The sequence below is a fragment of the Solanum dulcamara genome, chromosome 11, assembly GCF_947179165.1.
Source record: "Solanum dulcamara chromosome 11, daSolDulc1.2, whole genome shotgun sequence".
Taxonomy (NCBI): Eukaryota; Viridiplantae; Streptophyta; class Magnoliopsida; order Solanales; family Solanaceae; genus Solanum; species Solanum dulcamara.
Genome location: NC_077247.1, coordinates 34112235 through 34126435, shown reverse-complemented (window position 1 = coordinate 34126435; position 14201 = coordinate 34112235).

Sequence of the window (14201 nt, the reverse complement as noted above, 5' to 3'; positions counted from 1 at the left end):
TCAATCTACATTATATTAAGAAATGGGAATGAATTTATACTATTTAATTGAGAAAACCTAGCCTACTTGGGCTTCAAGCAATTGTAGAAGGATTAAAGCACAATCCTTGTCTTTCCAAAGGAGAATCAATGGAGACAGCCTGAAATATGTGGGTTGTAGCCTTCATTGTGTTAGAAATCTCTTCTTCCCTTTTCTCCAAGCCTAGAATAGCTTCTTGGGGGGGTTCTAGGGTAACCCTCACCTATTTTGACACTTAGGAGAATAATGAGATAATAAAAAGATGCCTTATTTACATTCTGACCCATCGGATCCCGCTCTTGCATCCCAAATCCCGCTCTGACGGCCCAGCACGGACAGTGCTCCATAAAATGGGCATAATATTTTACTCCAAACTCCAAATGAGACAAATTTGATGGCGTTGGAAAGAAGAATCATAGAAATTTAATTTGATAGGTCATGAGACACCTAATTATTTATAGGCTTAGAGTTATGGTCTTTGAAGTTGACTCTAGTTTAAACTCAAGTCTGAAACTAAATCGGAAAGATACTTTCAACTTAACTTTGAGATAGAAGCATAGTACGACCTTAATTCATAGTTAATGCACTCTCATACTAAGAAATTGATCCTAGTCTTATGACGAATTTGATTCATATATTTTCACCGCAGATATTTTTAGTAACGACGGACTAGGCGTTACGAGTAAATGTTACTAACTCATATCATCAAGTTTATAAATATAGTATCGTATAGCAGTGGATAGAGCTACTGACTTTTGTTTTTTAGTGGCCCATGAAATGAGGCATAAACCTAGAAAGTGAGCCATACTAGATGATGATGATAATATTCTCTGTCTCATTTTTATGTGATATAGTTGAAAATTTTAAATTCAAACTTCTAAACTTTGATCATGAATTCGAACATAGAAGGTTTAGGTTTCCACAAATAATAATAATAATAACAACAACAATACAATAACAATAACAATAATAATAACAATAACAATAATAACAATAACAATAATAACAATAATAACAATAACAATGATAACAATATCAATAACAATAATAACAATAATAATAATAATAATAATAATAATAATAATAATAATAATAATAATAATAATAATAATAATAATAATAATAATAAATAATAACAACAACAATAATAATAATAATAATAATAATAATAACAATAATAACAATAACAATAATAACAATAATAATAACAACAATAATAACAATAATAATTAAAAAAATAATAATAAAAATAATAATAATAACAACAACAATAATAATAACAACAATAATAATAATAACAACAATAATAATAATAACAACATTAATAATTACAACAACAATAATAATTACAACAACAATAAGAAGAACAACAATAACAACAATAATAACAACAACAACAACAACAACAATAATAACAACACAATAATAAGAACAACAATAATAAGAACAACAATAATAATAACAATAATAATAAAAACAACAATAATAACAATAACAATAATAATAACAATAACAATAATAATAATAACAATAATAATAATAACAATAATAATAATAACAATAATAACAACAACAATAATAACAAGAACAAGAACAATAATAATAATTACAACAATAATAACACTAATAAGAATAAGAACAATAACAACAACAACATTTTATCTATCTCAATTTATGTGTCAAAGTTGATTGACTCTCAAAATTTCAACTGTGCTACATAAATTGAGATAGAATACATAAATTGAGATAGAATAAAAAAATAATCAAATTAGAAAACACCCTAACAAAAACATACCGAAAAGCCATACTTGTATATGAGATCCAGATGCTACTAAAACAAAAATAAAAAAGACTATTAAAAATCAATTAATTAGATCATCTACAGAAGGAAGCACAGACTTACAACAAGTTTTAACAGAAAATTAGCTCAAATCACCACCGTTATTATTATACGTTTAAAGTCCTACATATGGTAGAGTTTTTTGAGCTAATTTTATGCATTTAAAATCCTATGTAAGGTAAATTTATAAATATGTCAATTTTCCATTATAAACATTTAATGGAAGAGCTGCCCCTCAAGCGTATTTTTTAAAATTATATGTAAATATGATATATCGCATAATTTGAATAAGAAAATATTTAAAAATGATGAAAAAACAATTCTAACCTCTTACAAATAATAAAACATTAATATTTATAGTTTTAATTAATTTTTAATTCCTAAAGATTAAGATATGAATTAAATAACAATTATTTGAGAAAAATAATAATAAAAAATTTGTATCGCAGAGTCTTCTAATAAAGGACAAAAGTTCAATCAATAACTTTGTACCAAATAACTAATGAGGACTCCTAAATCTAATTTATGTCATGAAAATAATTTTTGTTGGACATTTTTTTGGACCTTTTTGCCTTTTTAAAATATTTTTTTGGTGAAAAGACGCTTTTGTCTATAGTGAAATTATTTAACTAATCAAAACTTGAACAAATAGACACATTTGTCTTGCATGACATCCTGCATTGCAATTTTGTGTCCTACGTGGCATCGTACGTGTATTGTATCACGTACGATACGTGTATCTACTTGTTCGATTTTATATAAGTTTAAGTGTCTACTTGTGCACACCCAAAATTGGAGGGTATAAATGTGAAATGAGGCCAATTTAAAGAGCATATTTATGTATTATGTCTAATAAAAATTGAGCAGGACACTTCAACATATTTTAATCAGCTTTTATTCTTTTTCCGGATTTAGGGGTATTTTTTTAAGTGTTTGTCCTAATTTTCTACCATGAGTAGAATTACTTTTCTTTGTGAAAAAAGTTTTCTTATTGGAAAATATTTCTTTCATATTTAGTTGTGTCTTTCTCGGAGTAAAAGTTTTGAACTTCTATAAATTGAGAATACTTCTTCCCACAAATAATAGAATAACATCAACAACGTAGTAATTAAATAGTTTTGTTTAGGATGAGATTATTCTCTCAATAATAAATTTTGAAATATCAGCTTTTTCAATATGTAGGTCACTTGACCAAACTATATTGAATGTTATGCTTCTTTTATTATAATTTTCTTTTTTATTTGATTTATCAAGATTTACAATTGTTGGTTTTCACATGATGTCATTGTTGTTCTAATTCTAATATTTTTTTGAGTTACGAATATTATTTTTAGTTATTATAGAGTGTTGTTTTGTTTTGAATATGCACTCAATCTTGCAAAAGTACTTTGCTTTACAAGCTGTTTTATGTTAATAATATTATTAGACTCATTAAATAAATATTTGTGTTAATATTATCATCTTATTCTCTTTTTTATATATGGATAACTTGGAGTTTCATCTGAAAACTTAAATATTATAAATTTAATCAAACAATAATTTGAAGAAATAAATAGTTTGAAGAAATAATAAATGACAATTTTTATTTATTGTGGAGTCTTTTAATGAAAGACAAAAGGTCAACCCACATAAGAACTTTTAATATTTAGTACTTTAAAATTGACTAAAATTTGCTTCTTAAAATTTTCCTTATATAGAAGTCAACTAAAACTTGATAATTAATTTTTTTTCTTATTAAAAGTTTGTAATATACCATATATGTAAACAAAAGTAATTACATCACATCATACAATTTTCTAGCACTTTGAGCTCCTTTAAATTTAGGAGTTCTTTTTATATTATTAATTAATTTTTGATCAATTAATTATTTATATGTATTTTAAGTAAAATTTTTGATTACGTTTAAACTTCAAATTATCATTTTAGTTTTATGCTTTAGCAACTAATTATCATTGTAATTAATGCAATATTAATGATAAGTACTATTTATTTGCTCTTTCTATATATAATTTTTTAATTAACGTGGCACACACATGCAAAGTACGTACGCTGAACTAGTTAAAATAAAAAAATCATATAAGAAAATCAACCAGGAAGCTTAATGGATTAAATTTAATATAATAATATTTTATATATATGGGGCAAAGAGAAGAATTGAACGAGAATTTGAAACTGTATCAATCACTGCCACGTGGCCAGTTTTGAAGACACCAACGGTTTCTTTCCGGCGGCGCAAAACGCAGAAAACAATTCCTTTTGGTTTTGGCCTTCCTAATTTATTTTGGATTCAGTTAATTTAGTTAGAGTTTTTTTACCTCTATAAATAGTCCATAAAAATTATTCTTTCAACACACAACTTACAACAACCAGCATTCGATATAGAACATACAAGTTAGAACATATAGCTAGAAAATTTTGGAAAAGCGATCGTAGAGGCGGGAGAACTTTGATTATTCTTTCTTCTCCTTTATTATTTATTTGTATTTTTGATTATTGAAAGATATTTAGCTATTGTTCTTAATTTTTCATGATTAACACAAGCACATTTATTTATATAAATTTTGATTGTATATTTTTAAGAAAATGTGTAGCTAAGTGGCATAACTACGATTGTGAGAACCATGATAAATTATCAAAGTAAGTTAATATAAAAAGTAATTCTTGAATGGTTTTTATGCATGTATTATTTTTCTCTTCGCTTTGATAACACGATCGAAAATCCGGCCATGATGACACCTAATATGCCCCCCAAGTAGGCAAGCCTAAGACCCAAAAGATAAACTTGTAGATGACAATAATTAAAATATAATAGTAACAACAACAATAAGCGGAAGAGAAGAATATCATATAAGAAATGGACCATATCATAAATCTTTAGCTCAATACAAAATGTACAAAAGAGACCCCGAAAGTGACCAAGAGACAAACTGACACAAGACCAAATCTCTGGACCTGGTGTTACATATACAGGAGCTACTAAGTACAGAAAGGTTATATATATAAGAGAACAGGCTAATTGTAAGACATCGCAAGTTGAAAAGATGAAAAACGAGGAAAAAAAGATGAAATTCCAGAAAATGTAGCTTTTCAGCATCAAGTGATGACCACAAAGGACATTACACACCATAGTCTTCACCACGGTTCATGGTGTTCCACTGCGGTAGGGATTCAGGAACATGAAACCTGTACAGAAGGGTCCACGACAGGGACCACGGGCCGTGGTTAGCACCACGAGACGTGGTGACCTCTCCCATGAGACCCTCAGAAACTTTCCCAAGGCAGGGACCATGATTCATCACCACGGGCAGTAGTTGCCTTCACGGACCGTGGTGATCACCTCCTGCAGGCCCTCATCAGGATCCTCTTCAAAAAAGGTCAATGGACATTAATGACCTCTATGAGACGTGAAGGCCTCCATGGAGGAAGTCCTAAAACTTTTCCTGTAACTCCTAAAGAGTTCAAGTCTCGTGTCATGGACGGCCACCATAGTGGTATTGCCTTTCACGGTACGTGGTGTCTCGTAGTGGGCACCCTTTTTTCTAAAAATCTAAGTCCCACTTCACGATAGGGACCATAATCCGTATTGGTATCACGATCCAAGACTAGGGCCTAGATGTGATACGATGAACGAGGAACCCAGAGGTGCCTCACCCAAGCCTTTTAGCATTCATTTAGCCTTTTCATAGGTAATGACAATAAATCTACAAACGGAAAATAAAGGGAAAGAAGGACTAAGGGAAACATCATAGCAAAACCAAATGGTCAAACTTCAACTTACATATGTCCAACAATACCTTTAACTCTTAGATTTAGTGGGGGATAAGACAAGTCACTAGCTAACCCCCAATCAAAATATAATGAAATGACATAATAAGCGTATAATGTCTCAACATATCATAAGCTAGAGATATAGATGAATATTGTTCCTGAAACATGGGAACTCACCAAAATTAGCCTTCAACGATCCCGACTAGCCACGTGGAGGAGAGTGATGAGGAACATCGGCCCCTACATAGTGATATCATATAGACAAAAGAGTATGCGTTAGTATTTTGAATGTACTAAGTATGTAGGCATGCATTAACATTAAAGAAATATTAAAATATTATATAGTATGGAACATAATGCAATGCATGCTTGAGCAATCACTAAATAACATTTAAAGTATACATATGTGGGAAGGGACCATAACCGACATCTAAGACCATGCGATCTATTACATGAAATCCAACATAACCTCCTATGTTAGAACGGGAAGACTACTTGCTAGGTAAAACTCCATAAAATCCATTCATTTCCTTAACTTTAAATTTAGATGGTCATACGTAGATCCACTAGCCTAAAAGCCTACAAGGGCTCCTATGTTGGCACATAGTTAATGAGATAAGGGGTTGCTTCTAGGATTTCCTTACTGAATCTCACCTTAATGCCCTATTTTATGCTAAGTCAAATCCCATGGAATAGTATATCATAGTAACATAAGCATACATATAGTTTGAGACTTTAAATCATCATGCGATAGAATAGCTCCTTAAAATCTTTGGTGATTCAAATATGCAAGAATTGTCCTTATTGAATAAGAATCTATCGTTCACATCATTTCATCATTCTTTTATTTCATCAGACTCCCTTTTGATCATAGAAATTACTTTCATAAATATTCATTTGGAGTCAAAAGCTTTCAAGAAAAACTTCATTGAAAACATAGTAAAACTTGGTTGGTTCTATTCAATTCAACTTTCAAATCATTAAAATTAATACTAACATGCATGAGAGTAATGTAATGCATCAATTAAACCATACTTGAAACAACCCACCAATTTACTTTAAAACCCTTTCATGCCTTCATATAAGGACCTTTGATAAATCAACAATTCTATGCAATTTAAGAGCCAATATAACCTAAGATAGATAAATAAACCCATAAAATTCACAATTGAAATTAAGAAACCGACTTAGACAATACTTGGGCTTCATGGGTGGAATAACCCATGAATAAAGACCCACATACCTTGATAAATTTTGACCTTGAAATTTGAAAGAGGAGACTTGATCTTTCTTGAGGAAACCCTAGAATTTTGGTTGAGATAAAGAAGAACTTGAGAGGAGCTTTGGGAGAGGAGGGTTTTGTGAGTTTGAGACTTAGTGTGAGAATGAGGGGTTTGGGAAAATTTAAGGTTATTAGATGGGGTAGATTCAATCCCAAAACAACCTCACTTGGCTGATAAAACATAGAAAAAGACTAAAATATCCCTCTTTAAAATTTGGCCAGAAGATTTACAAACCGTCCTTACGAATCGTAGGACCTTCTATGAATCATAAGAAGGACTCATACTGTAGGGTCTAAGAAAACACTAAGGACTGAGTCTCTAAAGTTTCTCTATGACTCTTTCTTATGAGTTGTCGACTTGATTACGAGTCATAGAATCGAGTCGTTCTGCAGGGTATGAACAATCTGCAAACTAGGGCCTCTGAATTTTCTTGATAATGACTCGTCCTATCTTCTATGAGTTGTAACCTTGACTTGTGGACTCACTTCCTCCCTTATCCAAATTCCCAACCTCAACATCACTTCTACGAGTCAGTCTTACTACTCATAGAAGCACCTACGACTCATAGGTTGAGTCGTAGAAGCTCATGCAGTCCATTTTCCAAAGTTTGTTCCATCATTTTGACTTTTTGACTTACAGAGTCTTACAATATCTCCCCCTTGGGAATATTTTTTCTCGAATGAGATTCAACTAGCATAGAAAGGACATGGAATGAGGACTAGCAACCCAACATGAATGCAATGACATATAAAATGCATAAACCATGAGACTTTAAAACTTTACATAAATCATGACTTTAGAATTAACTTCATGAACATGCATGCATACGAAAGACTTAAGAAAAATGAAACGTAGGAGTTTTGAAAAATTTAGCATGAATAACTTAGTACCTTAGGCTCGAATAGAGTGAAAGAGATGAGGGTATCACTTAAGCATAGCTGTTTTCGCTTCCCATGTATCACTTTTGACTTGTTGATTCCTACAAAGGACCTTGACAGATGCAACTTTCTTGTTCCTCAATCTCTTGACTTGCCGGTCCAAAGTTTTCTTCAACATTCACTACTTCAAGAGGTACTATGGAACTTGGATCACCTAAACATTTTCTCAACATAGACACATGGAATGCTGGATGAACCATAGCCATTTCCAAAGGAAATTCCAACTCATAAGCAACCTTGCCTACATGCCTCAAGATTTTATATGGCCCTACATACCTAGTGCTCAAGTTCCCCTTCTTACCAAACCGAACCACACCCTTCATGGATGAAACCTTCAAGTATGTCCAATCATCCATACTTAACTAGAGATCCCTCCTCCTAGTATCAAAGTAGGACTTTGATGATTTTGAGCTATCTTCAACCTTTATCTAATGACTCTCACTTTTTTAGAAGCATCAAGCACCAAATTGGGGCACAAAAGGTAATGTCACTCACTTCTAACCAACCAACCAGAGACCTACATCGCCTCCATACAAAGCCTCAAAGGCTGCCATCTCGATAATTGAGTGGTAGCTATTGTTGTAGGCGAACTCAATAAGTTGTAGGTGATCATCCTAACTCCCTTTAGACTCCAACACGCAAGACCTTAACATATCCTCTAGTGTTTTAATTGTCCGCTCGGCTTTCCCATTGATTTGGGGATGGAATACAATTCTTAACTTCACTTTGGTACCAAAACCCCTTTGAAGTGATTTCTAAAAGTGAGAAGTAACTTAGATACCGCGATCAGAAATAATTAACAATGGCATACCATGAAACCTTACCAATTCCCGAATATATAATATAGCATAATCATCAGTGTTATAAGATGGCTTGACTGGTAGAAAGTGACCCGACTTCATCATTCTATCAATAATCACCCAAATCGAGTCATAATGTTTCCGAGTACAAGGAAAACCCACTACAAAGTCCATGTTCACATCTTTCCACTTCTACGTGGGGATTTCAATGTCTTGTTCTAGGCCGCCCGACCCTTGGTGTTCAGACTTAACTTGTTGATAATTTAGGCATTTGACCACGAACCTAGCTATTCCTTTTTCATGCCACTCCACCAATAAATCTCTGTTAAGTCTCAATACATTTTAGTCAAACTAGGGTGAATAGAATATGAAGAATTATGAGCCTCCTTCAAGATTAAACCCCTTTGGTCATCCACATCCAAAACACATAACCGACCATGGTAGTGAAGTACCCCATCTCCCCTTTGTGAAAAGACTTCTACTTTCTTTTCCTTCACCAGTTTCTTTAACTTCTAATATAGGATCAAGGTTTTATTTTAACTTAACATCTACTATCAAGGATGATTCAGACCCATTTTTCACCAACGCGCCACCATCCTCGGAACCACTAAAATTTACCCCTAATCTAGCCAACCAGTGAATATTCTTTATCAAGGAGACTTTTTCTAAAAATTGGACTACTATGTAATATAATCTTTTTTTCTTATCCACGATCGCGGTGATCAGGCTCGCATTCGTGGAGGGTCTTTTTTGTCTTTTCAACAATCACAAGATAATGCCTGCATTCGCAAAGGAGGTTCCAGTGTTGCTTGTATTTACGGCATGAAGATCGTATTTGCAAAGAGCAATTTCATCATGCTTGGAGTTCGCAGAGTTAAATGTCCGCATTCACGGAGAACAGAGTAATTCCCTGAAATAGTAAGTTTGGGAAATCACTCATTTTTCTCATTTCCACCATTTTCAATCACTTGGAGCTTTGGGAAGATGATCTTTGAGGAGATATTTAGGGGAAATACATCTGGTTAAGTTCTTCCATCATTCCTAAATCAATTCCTATCAATTTTATCTTTGAAAATATTTTAAGAACCTTGATTTCAAGTGGGTTTTGGGGGGGATTTTGTCACGAGCCAACCTAGGACCTAGTCACACCACGACTATTAGAATCCTGAAAGAGTCCAGCCAATTCTCTTAGCATAACATTTATGAGCAAACATAAGGTACATCAAATAAATAAAGAAGAACCAATGATATAGAACACAAGTATCGAAACTAGAAATGATAACATAGACTCTTTTACTATCTAACATGCCTCTAACAACTTGATGGGGGCATAATACAAGATCCTAGCTCAACCATATAGGCAACATAAGAGAATGAAGTAATAACTGTCAAGATAAGAAATAAGTGTCATATTCCTGAGCTGTGAGGACTCACCAATAGAAAGGAGCTAATAGCAAAACTCTAGCCACGAGCGAGAGGAGGATGAACGTAATCGGCGGTCCCTACATTATGATATAATATAGGCAAAAGTATGCATTAGTACATGGAATGCACTATGTATATGAGAATATGTATGAACAATAAACATAGGACATGTCAATATTAATCATGGGATGCAAGACTATATCTTTAAAACATAAATGAAATCATGAAAACATTAAAATATTTATCTCATTGGTCAATGCATCAAAACAATATCATAATCATTATAAGAACTCATACTTAACTGAAACAGTGTGGTATAAGACCTTTAACCGATATATAAGACCATGCAAGCTAATACATGGAATTCGATGACTCCTGCATTGAGACAGGAAAGGCTACCTTGCCAGGGCATTCTCCATAAGTAACTCTTTTAATAAAGAGGCTATGTGGATCCACTAGATTTGCCATATTGGCATACATAAATCTACGTGGGCAACGTAGTTTGGGACTAAAGGTTGCTACTAGGATTTTTTTGGGTAACAAACTGCGTTACTGGACCAAACCCCACCTAAAAGTCCTCTCGGTGCTTAGTTAATATCTCAACAGAACTTATAAAACATGATCATAGACAACATAAAAAATATAATAACTAACATCAATCCATATCTATAAAATATCATAAGAATAGTACATCTAAAATCATCATAGTAAAAGCATAAGATTAGCTCATATATCATATCACTCATGCAATATAGATGTATTCCTTCCATCATTACATATGTTTGATCATAAACATCTTTAGGGACTTTGCTTGCCCTATTTTTAACTTTTCTTGAAACATCATAGAATCATCATTCATGAACTTCTTTGCAAAAAGCATCTTTAATTCATATCATAAAGCTTTCATAAAATAGAACTTGAAAATCATGATCATATCTCATAAATCATACTTGAAACTAATATATAGCATGAGTTATTAAAATTCAACTTAAAATCATGCAATATGATGTGAATTATATATAATTAGACTAATAACATTAAAGAATATCATAAATGAAAAGATTCGACAAAAATCATGCAATTAGGACTTTTATTAAAGAAATCATAAGAGAATTGAGAGGAAATCTTTGGGATTCCATGGGTCAAAGGTACCCATGGATGTAATCTCACATACCTTGACCTTGATGAGCCCTAAATTGATAAGAATGAAATGTTAACCTTGAAGAACCTTTTTGAATTGCTTGAGGGAGAATAAGACCTTGAGAGAGAAGACTTGGGAGAGAAGGTTTTGTGATTTAGAAATTACAGAGAGAATAAGAGAGTTAGAAGGCTTTAGGATAGTTAATAGGTAGAAATTTAGTCCCAAAAACCGTCCACATTCATTAATGAAGGTATAGGGAATGACAGAAACACCGCTTATTAAAACTGGAAACTGGGGTTCATGAAGGATCCACTATGGTCTTAAACTTCACCACGACATGTGGTGGTGTCCATGGTTGGTGCCTTGATCTTTGGGAAAAAGTAAATCCTCACGACCACCTTTATGGAGACAATGACGATTCTTGAAGGTCACCATGACCTGTGGTGAGGAACCTAACATGAGGGTCTGTAGGAGTTCTCACCACGTAATTCACCATGGTCCATAAAGGGTAATACATCCCGTGGTAGTTTGATCGTGGTCTAGGCCTTGGAATAAATTTTGAAGGTCACAGGGGAGGGATCACCATGGCTCGTGGTCCCAATCGTGGACCATTCCCTGCAGGTTTTAGGCTTCTAAGTCTCTACCACGGTGGCACACCGCAGACCGTGGTGCGCAATATGGCCTGTGATGGTAGGACAGACTCCATTTCGAATGTCAATAAGACCACACTTTCGTGGGCATCACCTGATGCCAAAAAATTATATTTTCTAGAATTTTATCTTTTTCCCCTTGTTTTCCATCTTTCTAACCTTTGGAGTCTTACAATATCTCCCCCTTGGGAATATTTATCCTCAAATGGGACTCAAGCTATCATGAATGGAATAGGAAAAGAATACAACAACCCACCGTGAATGTAAAATATCTTGATAATGCGTAAAATATAAAATCTTTAATCTCAAGATAAAACATGATTTTAAAACTCATTTCATGAAAATGAATGAATATGAGACCATGAGAACAACTAAAACATATAATTTAGGCTGGTTGGATCATCAAGGAAATAAATACATCAACTAGCCACGGAAGGAAAAAGATGAGGATATTGGGACATCATATTAGTTTCGGCTTCCCATGTAGCACCCTCAACCCCTTTGTTTCTCCATAACATTTTAACTAAAGCTATTTCTTTGTTTCTCAACTTGCTAACTTGCCAGTCTAAGATCTCAACTAGAACCTCTTCATATGAAAGACTCTCTTTAACTTCAATACTTTCCAAAGGCACAATGGAGCTAGGATCACCAATAAACTTTCTCAATAAAGACACATGGAACACCGGATGCACCGATGCCACATTGGAAGGCAAATCCAACTCATAAGCCACCTTACCAATCCGCCTCAAAATCTAATATGAGCCAACATAGCAGGGACTTAGTTTCCTCTTCTTACCAAAATGTATCACACCCTTCATGAGTGAAATCTTCAAGTAAACCTAATCATTAACCTCAAATTCAAGTTCTATTCTTCTCACATCCAAATAGGACTTTTATCGGCTTTGGGCTAGATTCAATCTTTCTTTAATGAGTCTAACCTTCTCCATATACTCAAATACCTACTCGAGTCCTATCAGAGCAACTTCACCAACCTTGAACCAACCGAAAGGGGATCTACACCGCCTACCATATAAAACCTCAAATGGAGCCATCTGAATACTAGAATGATAATTGTTATTATAAGAAAACTTTATCAATGGCCAATGATCATCCCAATTTTCTTAAAAATCTATAACACATTCTCTCAACATATCCTCTAATTTCTAGATGGTACGTTCGGCCTGACCATCCATTTGTGGGTGAAAAGTTATACCAAGCTTTACTTGAGTACAAAGACCCTTTTGGAAGGATCTTTAAAACAAAAATGTAAACTGAGTACCTCAATCCGAGATGATAGACAATAGAACACCATGAAGCTTAACCAACTCTCGAATATACAACCTAGCATAGTCCTCAGCTGAATATAAAGTCTTAAAATCATGTTGCCTATGAGTATGAGACAAACGTGTAACAAAGTCCATATTTAAAGCTTACCACTTCTAAATAGAAATCTAGATTTCCTAAGCCAAACGTCTCAATTTTTGGTGCTCAACTTTCACTTATTGAAAATTAGGACATTTAGCCACAAATTCTGCAATATCCTTTTTCATGCCTTCTACCAATACACTTCCCTCACATCTTGATGCATCTTTGTGGAACTAGGATGAATAGAATACTATGAATTTTGAGCTTCGAATAATATCATTTCTTTCAATCCATCAATATTCAGAACACACAATTGGCCTTGATATTTCAAAACACCATCCCCCCCTTAGGAGAAGGCCTCAACTGTTTTTTTGGCAACCGCTTTCTTTAATTCAACCAAAGCGGGATCAGTATCTTGTTTTGGTTTTACATCTGCCATAAGAGATGATTTAGAATCCTTTTGCATAATAACACCACCATCCTAGGAGTAAACCAATCGAACACCCAAATAGGCTAATCTATGCATATCCTAAACTAGCACTTTCTTCTCATCCTCAATATGAGAAACACTTTCCATGGACAATCTACTAAGAGCGTTGGCAACCACATTTGCCTTACCCAAATGGTATATCACACCATGTCATAATACTTCAACAGCTGAAGCCATCTCCTTTGTTGAAGGTTTAAGTCCTTCTCAGTGAAAACATATTGCAAACTCTTGTGATTAGTAAAAACATCCACATGGACACCATAGAGCTAGTGTCTCCATAACTTCAAAGTAAATACCACTGCCGCCAACTCCAAATGATGAGTCAGGTAATTCTTCTTATGTCCATTGAGTTGCCTTGAAGCATAAGCTATCAATTTACCATTTTGCATTAGAGCACAACCAATACTAACTCGTGAAGCATCACAATACATAATGAACCCATCGAAAGAACCTTCCAGTAGGGTCAACACCAAAGTGGAGGTA